Source organism: Embiotoca jacksoni, unplaced genomic scaffold, assembly GCF_022577435.1.
Source record: "Embiotoca jacksoni isolate LCO1_2020_lvr unplaced genomic scaffold, fEmbJac1.0.p SCAF_11, whole genome shotgun sequence".
Lineage (NCBI taxonomy): Eukaryota > Metazoa > Chordata > Actinopteri > Embiotocidae > Embiotoca > Embiotoca jacksoni.
Window position 1 is genome coordinate 19,961,312 of NW_027185241.1, and position 23,654 is coordinate 19,984,965.

At 40.6% G+C, this 23,654-nt stretch overlaps 1 long non-coding RNA gene across 1 annotated transcript in view; it reads left to right on the plus strand.

Moving 5' to 3' along the window:
* Positions 1–23,347, plus strand: part of LOC138192757 (uncharacterized) — a 32,284-nt gene extending 8,937 nt beyond the window's left edge. Inside the window, exons 2-3 of the long non-coding RNA XR_011177832.1 lie at positions 1,310–1,373; positions 22,790–23,347. This is a non-coding gene — a long non-coding RNA (uncharacterized lncRNA). The remainder of the gene's footprint in view (positions 1–1,309; positions 1,374–22,789) is intronic.
* Positions 23,348–23,654: the final 307 nt, after the last annotated feature.

Here is a 23,654-nt window from a genome sequence, read left to right on the forward strand (position 1 = left end):
TATGAATACAATAATCACTTTATGTGTGTTCAGTCAGATGATCTGTGTATCACTCTCAAGCTGATCATAGATCACATGACATGACATTAACTGTGGCTGTCAGGATGAAAATGTGCAAAACTGTGCTTCTTGCTTGTGGTTTGTATGCCAAATGCAATAATTAAAGCAAAATGTATGGTTAATGAGCTCAAGTAATATGCATTTAACAGGCAGTCATTTTGCCTATTGCTTTTTATAATATATTTATTGCATTGACTGAATACATAACTTGACAACCCCCACACAGGGAGGTTATCTTTGTTGTTATTTTATTTTATTTTATTTAAGTACAATGACATCACAAAAGACATAAACCATATTGTGGGCATACAACACAGTTCATAGAAAACATAAATAATTGATTAAATAAAATCGAGATACTGTTAACCTGAGGTACTGTGCATACTTCATAACACTCCGTCCCTGGATGAATATTTCTGTTTTTAACTGACGATCGGCTGTAATCTTTGCTAGTTATCTTATATTTCAAGTAGGCTGGTGATGGTGTGTAGCACTACAAATATCTTGTAACTGTAATGGTTGAAAGGATGACGTTCGAGCTTTAACTGGATGCAGTGTGTAAGGAGCACGTCAGTGAATCTATTTTTATTGTAAGCTCTGCACTTTTAATGTTGAAGAGACTTTTAAGAAAATGTTTTATTGAATCCGTCGCCTTTTCATTTATTTTCTGGTAAATGTAACTCAACATAAAAAGTAATTGCAGGCTCACTCTTGAAAGACCTTACTCAGTTGTACAAGGTCAGGTCTTTGAAGAAGATCCAGTCAATTTTGTCTGATCTTAGCCACTCCCTGAGTTTGACACCCGTGGTCTAGAGGCTGCCAGTGCTTTCCCTGGACCAATCAGTGTTGATAATCATAGCTGAGGAGTTGTTGCATGATTAATGAGCTTATTACCAACATAGAACGGACCTCGTTACTGCTGCACAGCCTGGGAGAGACACAGACAGTACAGACAGGCTATAGGGATAACATACACACAAGATATGGATCTACAGCCATAAACACACACACCTATTCAAAACACATGCATCCGATGCCTGTTTGCAATCCCTGACCACTCTTTAGTTGTTTAATATGCTGAATTAAAAAAAGATACAATGTTAGTGTATGTTTAAGTTTGCGTGTGTGTGTGTGTGTGTGCATGTGAGGAGTCACAGTCAATCCTGTTTAACACACAAATAGCTCTTTATTTTTTTTTTAGAGGACAATAAATTCATTACTTTGACATTAGCTTTCTTTCTACCAGCAGGTCGTCAGCCTTTATTTGGAGAGCAAAGATTTTTCTACAGTACCTGCAGCACTTGAATTGAGAGGTAGGGAATTGCTTTGTTTGTTGTACAGCCATTACTATTTATCTGTTTACTTCAACAGTGTGTTTCTCCTTTTTAAATATAACCCCTTTTCCAAAAAAGTTTGTACCCAGTGGAGAATGTAAATAAAAACAGAATGCAATGATTTGCAAATCGCATAAACTCATATTTTATTTTAGGGAAACTAAAGACACCATATCAAAAGTTGAAACTGACAAATTGTATTGTTTTATGAAAAATATAAGCTGATTTTGAATTTGATGCCAGCAAAACGTCTCATAAAAGTTGGGACAGGGGCATATTTACCACTGTTTTGCTTCACCTCTCCTTTTTGCAAATGTTTGGGGACTGAGGAGACCAATTGCTGGAGTTTTGGAAGTAAAATGTTCTCCCACTATTGCCTAAGACATGATTTTACCTGCTTAACAGTTCGGGGTCTCCTTTGTCATATATTACATTTTAATAATGTGTCAAAATTGTTAAATTGGAGACAGGTCTGGACCGCAGGCAGGCCAGTTTAGCACCCACCCCTTTCTAATAGAGAGCCATGCAATTGAAATACATACAGAATGCGATTTGGCCTTGTTTTGCTGAAATAAGCAAGGCCTTCCCTGAAGAGGACGTTGTCTGGATGGCAGCATATGTTTCTCCAAAACCTTTAAATATCATTCAGCGTTAATGTTTCCTTCCCAGAATGCAAGCTAACCATGCCATGTGCACTAATGCACCCCCATACCATCATGGATGCTGGCTTTTGAACTGTGCGATGATAACAAGCTGGGTGGTCCCTCTCCTCTTTAGCCCGGACAACAGTTTTTACACTTTGCCTCAGTCAATCTTAAATGAGCTTGGGCCCATGTTTAGGTTTTGGTTTCTTCTTTCCATGGTAGAGTTTTAACCCGCATTTGTGGATGCAGCAATGAATGGGGTTCACAGACATTGGATTTCAGAAGTAATTTTATGCTAATGCAGTGTTTTCAACAATACAATACCTTAAATTTTGTCTGAATTTAGAAGGAAAAAAATTACAGGTCATCCCAGCTGTTACGTCTTTCAGACAGGCTTGAAGTTTGACTATATGATTGGTTTCATCCGGTTTCATAGATATAACTGGATGTTATACTTATAACAATGGAGATTAATGCAATCTTTCCTTATAATATTGCCTAAGGGAAGCATGTATCGGAAATAACACTGAACTTTCTGGAACTGCACTTACTTTGTGAGCAAAGCAGAGTCATCACTGACATAAACAAATTGAGATCTACCTAATTAGGTATGGTTTTAACCACTATTAAATAGTAATACTAATTAGGTATGGTTTTAACCAATGGTGTCAAATGCAGCACAGACATCCAGTAGTATAAGTATAGAGACGAGTGCATTATCTGAAGTAATCAAGGAGAAATGTCATTAGTTACATACGAGCCAATTACTGAAAGCTTCCAAAAAAAAATTGTAAACTAAAAATAAACCGATATCGACACTTTTCTATTTCAAATAATTCACCTTTTCACAAAAAGGTTTGGATTTTGTCATTGGCATGTGTTGATTGTTAACTTCCAACCCTGTCTGCTAAGAAATTACACTCTTATATTACTACATTATTTCCAAATTACTTTGTATTGATGGATTAAATTTAAAGAGAATGTTTGTTTAAATGAATTTCACGCTAAATTTATGAGCTGCATTAGCGTTAGTAGGAAGTGGTTGTGGTGGTTAGTGAATGTACAACGTCCAAAGCGTATAATCTGACTCCTGTCTGTGGTTGGATTGAGACAGCAAAGCACTTTTTAAGGTTGGGGAAAGATGATAGTTTTGTTAAATGTGAGTAAGAATGTCATGTTTATGTGTTATAATCCAGAGCAGTACCATAAAAAAAAGTTGATGCAATGTCAGTTGATATTTTACTGATTGTTAAATATGTTAACAATGTAATTTTCTTATCAATACAAAATGTAATTTAGTCAGCATTACATTTCCTTCAAATGTTTTTTGCTGTTGCTAGTTGTATATAAATGTCATTTCTAGGAGAATTTTGACTTTTTGTGTTATCAACTGATGTTGATGACCACACCGCTCATATACAGGATGCAAACATATATTGTTATTATGTTCTGAAGATCTATTTCTTTAAATATTTTTGATCTACAGTCCTTCTTGAAAAAAATATAAAAATGTAATTTCCCAAGCAGTACAGATCAGACCCCCAGAGTGTGAGGCCGTCCTCTGGTGTGGCCCTGTGACAGACACATGAATTCTGCCTCTGTCACGCTTACCATTCAGCAAATCTTGCCCAACTGTCACTGTCCTCCCTCTCTCTTTTCTTTCACTCACACACACACACACACACACACACACACACACACACACACACACACACACACACACACACACACACACAGTGTAGCTTTGGCAGACATTCTACTCAGTTGACGAGAGGGGTAAAGTAAATTGTCGGCCACATTTGAAGCATCTTAAGGGATGCCAATGAAACAACTTTTTCCTGCAAATAATCCTGTGCTTTTCACTCTTATCATTAAAAGTTGTTACTTTATTGCCAAAATCTCCACTAAATATGCAACAAACTTTTTTGTTGAATTCAACCTGGTACACCAATGCTGAGTCATTGTATTCAATTAGCATTTGCACTCTTTTAGGTAGGCTATTTAAGAAATTATATAAATGCATAAAACCATCAATATAATTTTTGTTACACAATCCAAACATCCAGCTCCTCGTGAAATTAATCGTTTAATCATCATCTGACTTAATTTTGCTTGCATAATTTTCACATTAATTAATATAACAAGACTTCTCTCCTTCACTTGGCTCTAACAACTTCAGTAACAAAAAAAAAATTTCCCCTCGGGGATTAATAAAGTAAATACCTACCGACCTACCTACCTATATTTGAGTCTTATTACAGCGTTATCATTTAATGTGGCTTGGAAATGACTCCAGCCATGGCACAGCCTAAAGGTAATTACCTCCAATTTAAATAACTCTGGAAAGGATTATAAAAGTGACACAGATTTTGGGACACCAAGCCTCCGAGTTCACATTCAAGCCAATGACGAAAAACAAAAATGTAATAGGTGTAATTCTGCACCACAGGCTCTACTGATCACAACTCCATTTGGTGCTGGTGCACACAAAGAGATATGAGGAAAAGGAAGGGATGATGGTGCCCTCAACAGTGAGCTATTACATTTCTAGGGCTTTCTGTGGGTGTGTGCACAAAGAAGAATTGTCTTCTCTTCTTTTCCTAACCTTGCCTCATTCTTTCTCTGCCTTTTCATCTGACTCAAAACTGTCTTACTACATGAATTCCTGTCTCTCTGTATTTCCATCTGTCTATCCGTAGTTGCCAGCTGCTACAGTTTGCCATGCCTGCCAAACATCCAGTGTAGAGTTACACTCTCATTCCCCCTTCTTGGCAGCTGCAATACAATGACTTCCCCATAATGAAAATGACCAGTGATTCCATAGCATTACCTTGCTATTAAATGACACACCTCTTTGTTATATTGTGCATCTAACTTGCAGGCACAGGTGCTGCAATCATTCAATGTTTTGAGCAGTGAAACAATGATGCAGAAAAGGAAAAAAAAAATGGTAGGCATGGAGATGTGAATGACAGTAATACCAAATCACATAATTGCTGTCAGTTTTGTTACTGCTACTTAAAAGACCTGCACCAACATTGTGTCTCCATACTGTCTGACTTCGTCACCCTGTCTATGGCTTGCTGCCCAATGCTCACGGCTCCGACTGACGATATAAATCTTATATGACAGCTTAGTTCATTTAAAAATCTTCAGTAATATAGTCGAGGACTTTCAAAGCACAAAATCCTCAAAATTGTACTGAGCCCTCAATGTCAAGATGTTGCCTTCAGGCACAAACCACTTTTTTTAACCATTACACAACTCCTTTAAATTATTTTTAATAAAACACAGTGTCAGTGATTAGAATTATAAATGTATATTTTTCATATATTTAGATCCAAATTATATATTTAAAATATATGCATATGCATGAGTATGTAAAGAAGTATATTTGAGTGTTTAACAACCTATTGTGTTTTTACTTGTGTACTAAAATTGATCAATGTCAATGTTTTTACATTATTATTTTCTAATACAAAGAGGAAATGGATACTGGAACTTTTTATTGTCAAAAGAAACATGATCCAGAAGTTAGGGTCATTTATTCTCATTCCCACAGTTAGGAAAGTGAGTGCACCAGTGGGTAAAGCAAGGTATTCTGTATGATGCATTATATAATTTTCTTAAGAAACAGTCTCTGCTGATAATAAGTCTGTAAATGTAAATGAAACAATAACTGTCATGAGGTGGTGTTTACCAGGACCCAAATGCAGGCTCACAGACTTAGGTATCGGTCCCAAAATACAGTCTTTGTTGCAATAAACAAAAACAAATAAACAAACAAACCAAAAGGTGGCACCTATCGTGTCCACTTGCTTCCAGTCGGGAGGGCAACTCGACCGACAGATCCGGGGAGACACGGCTGGCAGGGCAGCCGGCAGACCAGCGGACAGGACCGCTGGAAGGAATGGAGTAAATAATCCTCCGAGTCGGGAGGGCAACTCCACCGACTGGTGACTCCGACAGGGAGCTCTGCAGGAGGAACAGAAACCGGAGGAACGGGAACGGGAACAGGACAGACGGAGGACGGACGGGTGACTAACTAATGAACCGACCCACCAGAGGAATGCAGGGGCAGGGTACATATAGTCCAGGGAGGTGATCAGGGAGATGCAGCACACCTGCAGGTGGTGATCAGGGGTGAGTGGCTGCATCTGCTGGGACTAGTGAGGGGCATGGCCACAGGAGGTGAGAAGAGGAGGACACAGAACAAGCAGACAGGGGACTGAGGGGACACAGGAGGAGAGGTGATCGGGGGCAAAACAGAGGAAAACCGGACTCCTGACAGTACCCCCCCCCTCAAAGGGAGCCTCTCGGCGACCAAAACTGGACCGGACCGGGTGGGAGGAGGGGGGACCGGAGGACCACAACAACACAAGACACGAGAAGGGAAACCTAGGTGGACGGAGGACGGCCATGGGGCAGGATGGCCTGGGGTGACCGCTCCGGAGGACGGCCACGGGGGAGGACGGCCTGGGGCGACCGCTCCAGAGGACGGCCACGGGGCAGGACAGGTTCAGGGGATCTCTCCAGGGGATGATGACGAGGCAGGGCTTCGACCCACCCGGAGGCAGCAGGAGCTGGAGGAGGGGCGACAACCGTGCCGGAAGCCGGATCATCGACCCACCCGGAGGCAGCAGGACCTGGAGGAGGTGTGTCGACCGCGCCGGAGGACGGAGCGTTGACCGCGCCGGAGGATGGAGCCAGAGGCGGGACGTCGGCCGCGCTGGAGACGGAGGTGGGGCGTCGACCCACCCAGAGGCAGCAGGAGCTGGACAAGGGGCGTCGACCGCGACGGAGGACGGAGGAGCTGGAGACAGGACGTCAACCGTGCCGGAGACCGGAGCTGGAGGCGGGACATCGACAACCCGTCCAGCGACAGGAAATGGAGGAGCAGCGCTACTGCCACGTAGGCCACGCTGCAGGCCCTTGCGGGCCAACGCCCGGGCCCGGATGGTGTCTGGATCATTGGCCGTAGCTGGAGGCAGGGCCTGCATGATCCTGTGGACCAACTCCTCGTCCCAAATAGCGTCTGGATCGCTCGCCGGCGCTGCAGGGGTAGAGAGTCCGTAGTGGCGACTGACGGGGCTGTAGGCTCGCTCGTGGCGACTGACGGGGCTGTCGGCTCGCTCGTGGCGACTGACGGGGCTGTAGGCTCGCTCATGGCGACTGACTGGGCTGTAGGCTCGCTCGTGGCAACTGACGGCCACACGTCCAGAGACCAAGGGCGTAGCAGGACCGGATGGCCGGTGACCCCGGCGTTGCCGCTTCCTTCTGGGGGGGTCCCAGAAGGCCAGGCGGGTTCCCTCGAACCCAGTTCTGGGTTCAGCGGAAACAGGATTTTGGCCTGACTGGCAAAATATTGAAACAAAGTCATGTACCTTGGACCCGAGTCTGTGGCCGCTGGGTCCTTCCTTGGTCGGTTTATTCTGTCATGAGGTGGTGTTTACCAGGACCCAAATGCAGGCTCACAGACTTAGGTATCGGTTCCAAAATACAGTCTTTATTGCAATAAACAAAAACAAACAAACAAACAAACCAAAGGCACCTATCGTGTCCACTTGCTTCCAGTAGGGAGGGCAACTCGATCGAGGGAGACACGGCTGGCAGGGCAGCCGGCAGATCAGCGGACAGGACCGCTGAAAGGAATGGAGTCAATAATCCTCCGAGTCGGGAGGGCAACTCCACCGACTGGTGACTCCGACAGGGAGCTCCGCAGGAGGAACAGAAACAGGACGGAACAGGGCGGACGGAGGACAGACGGGTGACTAACTAATGAACCGACAACCAGAGGAGTGCAGGGGCAGGGTACATATAGTCCGGGGAGGTGATCAGGGAGATGCAGCACACCTGCAGGTGGTGATCAGGGGTGAGTGGCTGCATCTGCTGGGACTGGTGAGGGGCGTGGCCACGGGAGGTGAGAAGAGGAGGACACAGAACAAACAGACAAGGGACTGAGGGGACACAGGAGGAGAGGGGATCGGGGCAAAACAGAGGAAAACCGGACTCCTGACAATAACAACAATAATTAAACAATAACGAACACAAACATACATTCAGACCCACTGAAACACACATGAAATATACATGGAGAAACAGGCAAACCCTTCACACACACACACACACACACACACACACACACACACCCTCAGGAGCTTAGCAGAAACACAAACGCAACAGTAATTTGGTCATTTGGATGTTGGTTTACATTAGGGGTCTGAAGTCAGGTTTGACCATGGCCCCTTGGCATTATTCAGTGTAATGCCAATATAGATTTATGGGCATGGTTGGCAGGTTGGCAGGCATCAAGTCTGTGCTGTGCCACACGAATCTCTGCCTGTCTGACTGTTATCTCTCAGTGGATGTCCGCACACCACCTGAAAATCAATCTCGACAAGACTGAACTGCTCTTCCTTCCAGGGAAAGACTCTCCCGCCCTCGACCTGACTACTACCTTGGACAACTCTGTGTTATCCCCGACCCTGACTGCTAGGAACCTCGGCGTAACACTCGACAGTCAACTCTCTCTTACCGCCAACATCACTGCAACAACGCGTTCCTGTAGATACATGCTGCACAACATCAGGAGAATACGTCCTCTTCTCACTCAGAAGGCGGCGCAGGTTCTGGTCCAGGCTCTGGTTATCTCACGTCTGGACTACTGTAACTCCCTCCTGGCAGGTCTACCTGTTAGCGCCATCTGACCTCTGCAGCTCGTCCAGAATGCCACAGCTCGACTGGTCTTTAACCTCCCGAAATTCACTCACACTACTCCGCTCCTCTCACTGGTTACGAGTAGCTGCCCGTATCCGTTTCAAAACATTGGTACTTGCATACCGTGCTACAAACAGATCGGGTCCAGTGTACATCCAGGACATGGTCAAACCCTACATCCCAGCCCGCTCCCTCCACTCTGCATCTACCAATTGGCTTGTTGCTCCCTCACTGCGAGCTAAGCACTCTACAAAATCATAACTGTTTGCTGTCTTGGCTCCTAAATGGTGGAATGACCTCCCCAATGACATCAGGACAGCGGAAACTCTGTACATCTTCCGCCGCAAACTAAAAACACACCTCTTCTGACTTTACCTTGAATAGTAGAACTTTAGTAGCGCCTAAAATGGCACTTACTGATAGCACTTTGTAGTTTGGCTTTCTTGAAGAAATTGTATTTCCTTGATTCTTGTTGTTCTGGGTTTTGTACCCTCATGGTTGAAATGCACTTATTGTAAGTCGCTTTGGATAAAAGCGTCAGCTAAATGAAATGTAATGTAATGTAATGTAATGTGATTGTTTAATTTGTTAGAGTATTTTATTTTAATTTTGTGTTTTGGGATTGCATTTGAATGCAGTGGCAATTTGTCCATAGATAGGTAAGAGCTAATAGAGCTACAGCAGTCAATCTCATACTTTAATATTTCTGTTGGATGCATATTAACTATTATTACTTTTTACAACATATTTATTGAGATTTACACAAGCCTTGTGTTGTGATGCAAACTAAAAGGTCATCAATTCTCATTATGGGGTCTAAAACTTAAAAAGGACCAGTTTGAGCTGGGTTGTATTGAGTCACTATAGTGTCCAGGCAGTCTGCCCTTAGTTCGGTGTTACACTGATTCTGGCTTGATTAGCATGAGGAGTGAGGGGAGAAAAATATCAGGGCAAATCAAAGAATCGGATTTTAGTGAAACACCAGCTCGCAGAACCTGTACACACTGGGCATTAAGGTCCTGGTGTATCCTACAGTGGTGTGATCGAACAAATAGTCAAAGTTTAGGTGTGCACGCACCTAGGAGGCATTGACAAACCGATCTACTTTGGCCACATTCGGAAGTGCTCTGGGCGATTTTCTTTTCACAGTGTGTAGCAATGCGTCCCCCAAAGCGTCCTGGACCATATTGGAAGACCTGAATAAGTAATACAAATAAATGCAGATCTCTGTGCCAGGTTCGTGTGTTCATATCTGACCTAGTGCTTCCACATCTTGCCGTCACGTTACAGGACCTTAGTTTTGAGTCTTTTTTTCCTCTATTTAATCATTGACCTCAAGATCTCTGCCTGCTCTTCTTTTATTTTTTTGTTACCAGAAATAATATAGTGTGATTCTGCAAAGCAGACCTGAACTGCTGCAGAAAGCATGAGAGAATGACCTGCTTGTAAAAACGCATGACACTGCCAGGTGTGAACAGATGGCTTTAAGGTGGCAACTTATGACCTGATCACACCAGGATAGATACGGATTTATAATGCCAGATGTGCACAGGTTTTCAGATTCTCTACAGTTTGATAGAATTTACATTTTCTGCTGTTAGTAGTGTTTTTGTTTTTAAATAGCTGATGATTGTAAAGTTAGATTGTATGCAACCAGTAGTGGATCGACAAAAAATTATCAGTTAAGGCCGTATTTACATTATAGCCTGCTTATCTGCCGTTTTAGGAAGACTATAGTAGCAAACAAACAGCCACTAATAAAACATATATATATACGGCAATTAGAATGTTTTCAGTACAGTTTGTGTTGTCATTACCTGCACTAAAGTTCCATTTTGAATTGTTCAAAGAAGGTGACCTGTCTGTAATATAAAATTACCTCAGTTTGGTAGCTAAATAGATGAAGAGCTAATTGAGCTCTACATCTCAGCTATGATAACTGCTTTCAACCACGCATCAACAGAAAACTATAAAATGTTAACGCTGTCAGTCATGTTGAATCACAGACACAGAGAGGACCTGGTAGAGAGACAGACAGCGACGGAAAAAACTTGATGGACTTTTAATATTTTTACGGTTCACCGCCCCACAGTTGCACCAGCTCACCGGCATTTGTCTCTAAGTGATCAATGGTCAGAACACCCCTGCCGTTGTACTATTAAGTGCTTTTATGAGCTATCCGTACATATCCAGCGTCAACGTTAAAAGCTGCTTTCTCGCCAGAAACTTAATGAGTTTAGCATCAAACTTCATTTTTTTTATTGTTCAAAGATGTTTCCAGCGGCAGATGTTAACTGCCCACTCAAATCCTAGAGTGTAATATTGTGCTTATACAACAAGTTACCAACTAAATAAAATATATAATCAAAATGTATTCATATTGTGGGGCAATTCGCTCTCAAAATATACAACTATTTGTTAGTTTGATCTCTGTTTCCATGACAATACATGGGGTATGACTAACAACTGGAAAACAATCAGTCGCGTCAATAGAAGCGAATGTAACGAATGCAATGTTTATCACTCCAAGTAGGCCGACCCTTAGCAATGAACCTAGCAACACAGATGAGATCCAGTTAGTTTTATTGCTTTCCAGAGATCATTTCTCAAATTGAATAAATACAAAAGAAACACCTGGTCGGACATCTAACAACTAATTAGGTTAACTGGCAACAGGTCAGTCACATGACTGGGTATAAAAAGAGCATCCAAAAGAGGAAGAATCTCTCAGCAGTGAAAATGGGGAGAGGTGCACTCTGTGTCTGCTTGGGGAAGTAGTGCAACAATGAAAGACAAATTTTCCTCAACTTAAAATTGCAAAGAATTTGGGGATTTCATCATCTGTGGTTCATAATATCATTAAAAGTTTCATAGAATCTGAAAAAATGTTTGAACTCAAGGGACAAGGCCGAAAACCAATATTGGATGGCCATGATTTTTGGGCCCTCAGGCAGCACTGCATTAAAAAACACCACAATTGTGGTGTAAATCACTGCATGGGCTATGAAACACTTCCAAAAACTATTGTCTGGGAACAAAATGTATCGCCGCATCGACAAAAGACGAAACCACATACCTGATCCAGAAATACTGCTTCCCTCTTTGGACCCAAACTCACTTAAGATGAATTGAGGTGAAGTGGAAAAAGGTCCTATGGGCTGACAAATCAAATCTCGATTTTTTTTTTTTCAGAAATCATACACGCTGTTTCCTCCAGGTTAAAGAGAAGAGGGACCATCCAGCTTGTTTTTAGCGCACAGTTCAAAAGCCAGCATCCATGACAGTATAGGGATGCATTAGTGCACATGGCATGGGTAGCTTACACATCTGCGAAGGCACCAATAATGTTGAACGACATATAAAGGTTTTGGAGCAACAAATGCTGCCATCCAGACAAAGTCTTCTTCGGGGAAGGCCTTGCTTATTTCAGCAAGACAATTCGAAACTACATTCTGCACGTATTACAACAGCATGGCTCCATCGTGGAAAAGTCCAGGTGCTGAACTGGCCGGCCTGTAGTCCAGACCTGACACCAAATGATAACATTTTGTGCATCATGAAATGAAAAATACAACAAAGGGAACCCTGAACTGTTGTTAATCCTATATCAAGCAAAAGTGGGACAACCTTTCACTTTTAAAACTCCAGCAACTGGTCTCCAAAGTTCCCAAACATTTGCAGTGTTACTAAAACAATTCAATTCAATTATATTTATATAGCGCCAAATCACAACACAGGTTATTTCATGGCACTTAACACATGAAAAGCCTTACAGCGGAACTTTACAATATTATACAGAGAAACCCAACAATTCAATAATTCCCACATAAGCTAGGAGTGGAAAAACTCCTCTTTAAGGGAGAAAAACCTCCAACAGAGGGAAGGAAAAACTCCCTCTTAACAGGAAGAAACCTCCGACAGAACCAGGCTCAGAGGTGGGCAGCCATCTGCCTCGATCGGTTGGGGTTGAGGGGAGAGCAGAGAGAGAAAAGGACAGCATAGAGATAAAAGACATGAACTGTTGGTGGGGCCAACAATCACAAAGCAGAGACATGCAACTCCATGGTCAGGGACATCTGCAAAAGAAAGGACAGAAACTACGCAAGCGAGGGAACTGCATGGAGAGGCAAATGACAAAAGCAAAAACTATATGGGAGAAACAGCATAAAGTTAATGAGATGTAATGGTGAGATATGAGTGTATAGAGAGTGAAAGAGTGAGAGGAAGGTGCATCACGAAGTCCCCCAGCATGCCACTGTCCCATTTTTTTTTTAAATCTGATGCTGGCATCAAATTAAAATTAAAAATTCTGCTTTTTAAAAAAAAAAAATTATACATAATATAAAATGTATGCTCTGTATAATCAAAGGCTTTTGATTTAAGTTTACCACGCTTTTTGAGTTCTTTTCATTGCTTGAGCAATTGTTTTACTCTTTTAAGTTCTTTGTTATTTTTGGTATTGTTGTTGTTTCGGTTGTTTTGTGTGAATCAATTCGATCACATAAATTTAAATCTGGCATTAGAAACAATCTCTTGTAAAACTAAAACTGAAGCTACAGAGAAAAATTGTCTAAATTAAAACACAACAAACCAGATTTACAAACAAGCTCTAGCACCTAGGCCCTAACTGACTTACTGTCAGCGAAAAATATGACTGTTTGTGAGACAGAGAGTCTGGCGGCCAGATTGAGTCCTTTTTTTTCATCTCTTGAATAAACTCCAGTTTTATCACTGGAAGAGCACCTGGCTGCCAGGCAGGACAGGTGACAGACAGATATGATGCTGACAACAACCCAGCCTGCTAATCTAACGTCTCTCGAGATTCCCACAGCGAGAGCGTAAATGAAGGCAAGCTCCACTGACAGACATTTGAAAGGAGCTGTACAGTTAAAGTTGTATTCACCTTAAAGTTAAACATATATGAGTGGGTAATTCTGCTGGTATGTGACATCACAGCTAGTTTGGAACCATTCATGGTCAAGAATGAATCTTACAAGCACTGTAAAAGTAATTGTAAGATAACCATTACAAAAAACTTTCCAGCACAAACTATCATTCAAACAAGGATACTTTAATATTTCTCTGAAGCTTGGGAAGCTCTAGGAACGTTAGTAATATAGGTACATGTTCACACACAAAACCCAGCTCTTAAGAAGATTTGATATTTTTCTCAATATCAACGAATCCAAAGGGAAAAAAAGCAAAAACTAAAAATAACTTGATCCTACAAACAAATAGTGTATGTGTATCAGAGCCTAATATTCTGCTCTGCCAGAGTTTAGCTGTTCCTTAAAAAGTAATAAAAACATATCAGTGAGCCTGCTGTTGCACTGGTTGACATGTTCCTGCAGTTTATTTGGACTCATCCATCAGAAAACTGCCTTTAAAATGACTTGTATTTTTTATGTGGAGTAATTTGCAGCTGAAAATAGTTCCCAACAAATATATTATTTCCTTTTGTGTCAGTAACAAGACTATACTTGCAAACTACAATTACCGCCTAGCAGTTATATGCCTCTGCTAATCACTTAAATTGTAATTTACATGCATATCTGCCCAATATCATAGATGTTGCTGTAAAAAAAACTCTACATTTTAAAACGTGCACAGTTCACACAGCTTTCACCCTGACAGCACAGATGATCTATACAATCACCACAATTTCTAGATGTACATGATTTTGGTGTAATGTCACCAATAGTAATCAATGTGAAATATGGTCATGCTGTTCAGTTATGGTGTTGAATAATGGAAATAAATTGAAAAAAGATTACAAATTCTTGTATCTCATTATATATATATATATATATATATATATATATATGCGTGTGAAATATAATAATTAACCAAGGAATTATTTAGTTATGGCCATAAACGTGTTTTGTGAGGTCACTTTGATCACCAAAATCTAATCATTAAGTCAAAGTGAATATCAGTGCTGAAGAAACTGTGTGAAGTTGTTCCTGAGATATTGCATTCACAAGACTGGGATTGACAGATAGGACAGATGTGAGGTCATATTCACCTTGACCCCAGACCTTTAACTGCCAAAATCTAATCACTTCATCCTTTGAGTTTAAGTGACCCAAATGTGCCAAATTTCAAGAAGGTCCCTCAAGGCATTCATGAGCATGGGTCAATGTGACCGTGACCTTTTTCACCAAAATCGTATCAGTTAAAAAGTTTTTGCAGTATTGTGGTTCAAACTTTATTCATACAAGTCTCTGTAACAAGACGTGTTCTGATTTCTTAAGCATTTGTACTGATGTTGTTGTTTACTTTCTTTGTCAATCTTCTTTCCAAAGCATCTTTTCAGTAGTTATCATCATCTGGTGATCTATTCATTTTATACATTTATACATTAACTTTAATATCCACAATGTCCTCTGCGTTTTTATTTATTTTTTATTTAGGAGCAGTAAATCTGTTGGATAATTCCTGATTGGCTTTGAGTATGTCCGCACTGGACACTTTCTGCTCATGGCTGCTTGAACAGATTTTTTTTATGAGAACTTGACACAAGGGTTTCTGGTAAGGGTGAACATGAAGAAATCACATTTTCTTCTTCAAAATCCATGAGAAGGATTCCCATCCTGTCCTTATCTCATTTTGGCATGTTTGACGGGCGGCAAACAAGTTAGCTTGTCTATATTAGACTAGTATCTTGTCGTGTGTTGTCGTGCCAAGTCATCTAGGATCAACATCTCGCAGCTTTTATTTTGACAAGAGCAACTACTACTCAAAACTTTTCTAGAGCAAAGAGCAGAGCGTGTGCACTGGCCGCCATCTTGCCCAGCCTGTAAATTGCCCTAACCTTAAATGCTTAAAAAAAATGCAGTGTCACACTCCATGGCCTAGCACAGCTGGCTTAGCTGGCTACATGGCTAAACCAGATAAGTAAATGAAAAGGCTTTTGAATTGTTACCCCTTTATGTGTAAATGAATTGCAATTCTGTCATTCATCCAAGTGCCTTTTATATTTTATGCTTGAGATTAGCTACTGTGACTCATGGCGGGTTCTTAACAACTTAAAGTGTCAAAAATTATGTTCAACTGTGTGTCAGTCTTGACCAACAGAAACAAATCCTCAGTAATGTCAACCTGCCTTTGGTCAGGACTGTTTTGGTTTCAGCAGGTTAAGTTTGCTGAAGCTGTAGTAAAGTTATAATCATAGAAGCATTTTGTTTTAGACTTTTTTGACCACTTTGAGAGCCATTTCTGTAAAGTCATTTGTTTAATGAGGATGTGACAGATGATGATAAACCAAACACAGAAGTCACTGCACATTAAGCAAATATGCCAACATTTAAAGAAATATTGCTTCTAAAAAGATAGTTCAGGATACAAAGTGTGCCAAAGTGTTCTGCTGACATCTGAATAGCAAGACCTGAAACAGTACTGTACATGCCATGTTAGGCTGAAAGAGGTGCAGGTGCAGGTGCAGATTCACTACTACAGACACTGTTGCCAGTTCATTGCTGTAAATAAAAAAAACAAATATAAACAATGAATACAAACATAATCAAACATAATGGAAATCAATGAAAGCCTTCAAATAAACCATTGGCAAACGCTTTAAACTCAAATCCTCTTCTGAAACTGTGATGCACTTCTTCAAATAACATTGTAACTAAGCCTCTCACTCCATTCCCACAACACACACACACACACACACACACACACACACACACACACACACACACACACACACACACACACACACTGCCTTCTCTAGCTCATAATACCTCCCTCAAACTACTTTTGATTGTTTCTTAAATATTTGTGCTCCTTCCCCCTACAAAAGAAAAAAATCAAAACCCTTTGGTTCTGAAATGAGCTAAACTATGAGGTGTGTGGCTGGGTGCGTTGTCTCTCCACCCAGAATTTCCACCTATTTTTCTTCTTCCTCACTGAAGGGTTTCATTGTGCGTAGGGACATTCTTTGTCTGAAGGACACTGGTGTTTCGTCCGTGGGCTTCCGCTGGGCTCGTCTAGCCATTTCATTTAAACCCGGAAAGAACTTTCTTTTGGCACAAAAGCCCTTATGTGAATTTTTTTTCGCACTAAAATCGACCAGAAAGACCGGTGAGCCTGATAAAAAGGCATTAGGAAAAATGTATTGGTTGGTGTCGAGTGTGACACGGCAGCTTTTGATAGATTTACTAAAGGCCTGACATGTTCTAGATTGGTCAGGCAGACAGGCAAACCAATAATTAACGTGGTCAAAGGCTATGCTTAAAACCCAATTTCATAACAAGGGCTGTGGGAATATTGGTAACACAGGTCCTTCTCAGCAATAACGTGGTACTGTAAACTGCCTCTGTCACCAACAGTCCAGAATGGTGATTTGAAACAGTTGGTGTAACTTTATTATATGAAGTCACCCACGAGGAAAGTCCAGAGTTCAGCCAACAATGCTGATGTGGGTAAACACTGAGTAGGAAGTGTGCCAGGACTTTTGCCTTCCTTTACACAAACTACAAATGTCAGTGATGTTTTAATGCTCTCGTTGCCCCATTGATGTTTCGCTGAATCTGGTGATTTGCTTCAGGGTGACCTCACTGCCTCTATAGAGGCAAAAAAAATAACCTCCAACATTACAGTCTTAATGTTATTATTGGATTGATGATGGAAGAGGTTGACTGATTTTATGGTTGCTGGTAGTTGAAATTCAAATTTAATTTTAACATTTAAAATTACTTTATTCAGCTCGTGCTTGTGTCATATAATGAATTCAGACAATAAATCTTACCAGATTGTCATTGCCAGGGGCCTCATGTATAAAACATTGCGTAGGATCCATACTAAAAGTGTACGTGTGCACAAAAGCCAAAAATGACATTGCAAAAGAATATTCAGATTTATAAAACGATGTGCATGCACACATATTTCCTTGAAAAATCACAATCCACTTGGAAATATGTGCATGTAGATTAGCCTCATATCCCGCATCGTGCAGGCCCACATTCAACCATAAAATGTCAATGCAAAGCACATTATGAAGGTTTGTGGTGGAAATTCTTCAGCGGGGCCTTACTGGCCTGGTCGCAGTTTTCCTAATCAAACACAGTCCTCAGAGTCTGATGCAATGTGGATTTATTGAAAATCAATAAACTGAGTGTTCTGATGAGAGCAACTGAAGTGGAAGCACTTCCTGTGTTTAGGTCCAAAGTTCTCGTTGGGCTTTCCTCAGCCACATGCCACTCATGAGTCCTATTTACTGTAATTAAAATACATGGTATCACCCATCAGCTGCTACTGACTTTGTGCTGACGCAATAGGTCTTATTAGTCTGAGAGACCTCGTGCATTGACCACTTACTGAATAATGTCAGACACATGACTGACACTTGGTACTGTAAATTACACAAAAACAACACTCAATACTGACTAATCATTCAAATTAATATTCAATTAAATCTTGAGTATAAAGATATTGGTGAGTATATAAACCAAAATCTTCCACGTACCCCTGTGACTTGCAAGTCAAACATTACCTTTCACTGTACTTCTGTACATGAGGTGATGAAGTCATTCACACTTAGGATGATTGAATGACCAGATAATTGTCATGGCTCTCATACAGAGTGAGGTTCACCATCTTAGCTGCATGACCTGTTAAACCTATTGTTTCCTGTTTGGTGGGGGGAAAGTAAAAATCAAGTTATGCCTATCTCCCTTAACTGAATTCTGAGAGCAAAACCTAATTTGTTTGAGGAAAAAAATGTCTAGGTTCAGTGTAGGAACTACCAATTGCGAAACTGTCATGATCATTCAAAATCATTACAGAATATATCTAAATGTTGATTTTCAAGCATGAACTAAAAACTGGGCAGTAGGATCTTACCTCATCTTTGATCTGAGAACCCGATATAATGAAGAGAACCCGGTTCTCCATGAACCCGGCCTTGTTAATGTAGCCATCATGTCAAATGTGAGTGATTGGGGAGCTTTATCCTGTCTGGAACTTGACCAGATAAAGCCTTTTTGATGTTGTGCATTATTGGGATGGGGAGCCCTGTCTTGTCTGTGGTTTGACCAGATAAGCCTGCATGTGCTTTGTATGATGTGTGCAGGTGTTTCTGTCTTTCTGCTGAAGATGAGTTGTTATGGCGAGTCCCACTCCTCCAGTAGAGGAGTAATTTGCAACCCAGTGACAACCACCCATTGATTTGTGAACCGCCTTTATGAAGCCTCAAGTTCTGATTTTGGCCTTTGCCATCTTACTCGTTTGGAGCGGTTTAGAGCCAGAAGGGACCATATTTGGATGAGCTGGGGCAAGTGGTGGATCCGAATTGATTTGATTGAAACCCTGCAACATTTGATTTGATTGAAACCCTGCAACATTACGTCCCACCCACCAACAGCATAAACCTGACTATACCACAGGCCTGTCAATCAAACAGACACGCCCAAAAAACATCCCTTTCTAGGCTTAATATATAATTAATGATGGGATTATTTTCAAGTGGACCACCAAAATTAATATGAGCCTGGGAATTTAGCTAACAACACCATAAGAACTTGTGGAAAAACTATTGACTTTGTATTTCATGAGAGAAATTGAATGGGAGTCCATTTGAGACTTAGCGGGAGCACAGAGCTCTGTGGGGATTTCCGCAAGAACTGTCCCATTGTAATGAGACACGCCCTATGTGAAAGCAAATTAAAAATCCCGACAGTTTGATGTGGTGGGGAAATTGTGGGCATGATCCAAGTAAATAACACTTTTTCGGAATATTTTTGCTGATCAAAAGCAATAGTGCATGGCATCGTGCTTGACATCATCCACTCCAGCTCTGGACATTCCATGGTCCAAAAAGATAATAGGCTGGAACAAACTGTGATTTCGTCAAAACCATAACAGATATCAAAACATACTGTAGTCAGTAAAAGTCCAAAGCATTGTGACTTTGTTTCAAATTTGTATGACGTTTGTCCTAGAAACTTTAATGGAGCTGTAGGAGTCCAAAGTTGGCTTTCCCAGAACTTTCAAATGGAAAATCAGGCCTTTACAAATTCTTACAAAACACTGTATGTCACATAACTACCAAGTCTTAGCACGCTTTTCACAATCAAAACACACATTTGATGTTCTTTGTATGTTTTCTCAAAGTTGCAGACCAAGTTATCTACCAAAAATTTGGTGGAAACGGAAGAATAAAAGAGGAATAAGCAATATTATGTGCTGTTTCATTGGCACGCTAATAAACGCTAAAATGAAGTGCCTCTGCACATAGAAAAATCAAAGTTCCAAGTCATTAACATTAAATGTGCATCTGACGATCTACTTAATGTGATTGTGGCAGTATTCAGGACACCCAAATATAATTTTCAACTGCCTGTTAGCTGCTCTCAGATCATTGGACAAAATGACAAGTTTTCTTTTTTAGCATTAATTGAATATTATTGAAGACCTGCATGGAGAGGAGGGATTGTAGTGATGCATAGGATATTGTTTGTTCTGCTGTTTGTAGGTAGAATGTGGGGTCACTACTGCCTTCCATGACTAAACCCTCTTACTGCATTCGTCTGACTTTATAGCAACATTTAAATTGATATGTGGAAAAATGCATGGAAGTTTATGTAAGGTTTCCAATTGAAATAAAAAATATTGCAATCAGCTCCATCTATATAATATAGATTATGAGCAATGGCTCATAATCTATATTATATTTTTAGAACAGTAGCATGGAATTCTGAACTGGTGCGCCCTACCTTACTCCCCAAGTATAAGAAAAAAAAAATTTAATTAGTCATATATTCAAGGTATTGTTCAGGGCTGGACTGACCATTGGTCATACTGGGAATTGTCCCAGTAGGCCCAAGCACTTTTGGGCAAATAAAAAAATGGGAAAATTACATTTTTAATTGCTGTACAGGCTATATAACAAATAAAGTGGCGACAGTGGCCCATTGGACACAGGGCTGGCCCAATCACATCTAGTAGACCCAAGCCCTCCCCTTGTGTCCTGTTTCCCATGGCAGATGTCATATGGACCAAAGCACAAAGAGGCTGCGGAGACGCCATTGGCCAAAAAAGTTTAAACTCTTGATGTGGATGTCACCAAATTTGTCAAAATAACCGATATGTTTGCTGCCAGGGTTGCATGAGCTTCAACTTCAGCTGCAGTACCCTACACCGTGCAGCAACAGACACTTAAAGTAGGAGAGTATAGAGCCATGACCACTGCCAGGCAGAGGAGCAGCAGCTGAGGAGGGACGGAGTGAGCAGGAAGGCATTGTAGTCAGAGCGGTAAACCTTAACAGTGGCTTGCAGGGAGATAGTCTCAGCATTGTCATCATCATCTTTTGGAATGCTGCAGGAGCTGAGGCAAGGCCGTAGGGGACTCTGCAAAACCGGAACAGCCCTTTGTGTGTGATGAAAGTGGTTAAATCACAACTGTCAGGATGCAGTAGCACCTGGTGGGAGAGCTTAAAGCTCTTCACTGTTTCATGTTCACACACACATTCAAACTCCAATGGCGTGTAGCTGCCATACAAGGTGCTCTCCTGCCATCAGGAGCAGTTTGGGGTTCAGTGTCTTTCCCAAGACACTTGGACATGTGGACAAGAAGACATAGGCATTGACCCATCAACCTTTTTTGATCAGTGGGCAATCCGCTCTGCTATGTGAGCTACAACCGCCCCATAAAATTTGCATTAACTAAAGCCAATTATCTCATAAAGATATGCCTATTACACATTGCATATACAATATTGAATAGTATAGGCTACTTTAGAAACTGTTATAGACATCAAACCACACACTATGTCCTCCCTCTTCACATTCCCTACATTACATATTTCATTAATCCATCCATCCTTTACCTGTTCCCTCTTTATCATTCGACTACTTCCACTGTACCTGCACACTCTACATTTCTTATATCTATCTTTTCTACCTGCACTTTTCTTCCATAACCTGCTACAAAGACAACAATTTCTGATATGGGACTAATAAAGTCTTCTCTTTCCTTCTCCCCCTTTCTCTTCTTTTCAGAAATTGTAATAACTTATAACATTCCCTTTTGAACAAAAATTTCAGATATGATTTTGTAAGTACCCTACCTATCAAACAACTAATCTCATTATAATGCTTTATAGTAGTTAATAAAACACTGAATGGTTTTCTGACCAACTTTTAAGTGATGAACCATCCACGGGACAGGTCTGCTTTCTGTCTCCAGAGGCACATCTTAACATGGGCAAGCTATATTATGCTGCAAATCTGCTACAACAATCTGACCAAGACTAAAGGTTTCCTTTGCCTTTTTTTAAAATCAGATAAATGGTCACTCCTTACACAGCTCTGTAACTTTATTTTTTTTTTTTTTTTAACTATTTCTTAAATTTTATTTCTTCATTTGTTTTTCCTTTATTTATTCATTTAATTTTTATTTTCTGATGTGAGTCTTAATTTCTGTCTTGAAACATGTTATCTTTTGCCTAATATATTTATATGTGAAGCAATGAACATTAATTTTTAATGGAATCTACCCACATGTCTTTTCTAATGTGGGATAAAAGATTCATCTGAGTACCTTTACTCATTTCGCTTCTCTTCATGCTCCTCCATCATTATTTTGTTTTATCACTCCAGCCTACACTGGGCTCCTCTTGTCTCATTCATTCAATTGATAACACATATACATTGACTGAATTCATCCCTATGGTGCGTTACCTCAACCCTGCTGGAATCAGCGCAGTGGTATCTGAGATCTTGGCCATATACACATACTGTATATTACTGTGTCTTAAATTCCCTAAGCACTTCTAAATGTGCAAAAACAGCACTGTTACAACTGAGGACCTTGCCATGTATTTCAATGTGCAGTCACTGATATTGGTTAGTGATTTGCTAAAGATAATCACTTCCTGTGTTTATAATATAGAGTTTATTGTAATTTTTAAGATTCCCTTTGGGTCAAATCTTGTCATTTTTAAACTTTTAATTTACAAACACCACATTTACTTTGAAAGTCATTGTTCCCACTTTAAATTGATTTTTCTATTTGTGTTTTATTTTCTGCAGGTTCAAAAATGGTGTAACCTCAAAATGTGGGTGCAAAGATTAAAGATGGAGTGTGCAAGCTGCTCTCCAATGGAGACCGTTTGTACTGTATGTTTTCTGCTGCCTGCCATCCAGTCAGAGGAGAAGAGTCTGTCTGCAGACTGCAAGATGGGGGCATAACATGATGAGACATATTTGGTGCTTTACCAAATCACACTGAAGAACCACTTAAAGGTGTTTCAGTGGAACGAAGGTTGTTATAGTGGATAGCGGTGAGGTAAGACTGTTTTGAGGAGTTCACTGAATCTTTCTGATGATAACATCTTATTTTGAAACTCTTTTCATGCAAAGGTAATGCATATTGAACGCATACCAAAGTTGTTATATTTATATTATCCGTGTATGTTGAAATGTGCCTGGTTTGATGCAGTAAAAGTCAGGTATTTTTTTGTTCATGTTAGTTTCCTGACACGCAAACTAACATTTGTCAGCATAGCTGTACAAGGGATGTTGTGCCATTTAATTACAGTGCATCCGGAAAGTATTCACAGCGCTTCACTTTTTCCACATTTTGTTATATCACAGCCTTATTCCAAAGTGGATTAAATTCATTTTTTTCCCTCAAAATTCTACACACAATACCCCATAATGACGTGAAATAAAAAAAATTGAAATTTTTGCAAATCTATTAAAAATCAAAAATGAAAAAAAAAAAAATCACATGTACATAAGTATTCACAGCCTTTGCCATTACACTCAAAATTGAGCTCAGGTGCATCCTGTTTCCACTGATCATCCTTGAGATGTTTCTACAACTTGATTGGAGTCCACCTGTGGTAAATTCAGTTGATTGGACATGATTTGGAAAGACACACACCGTCTATAT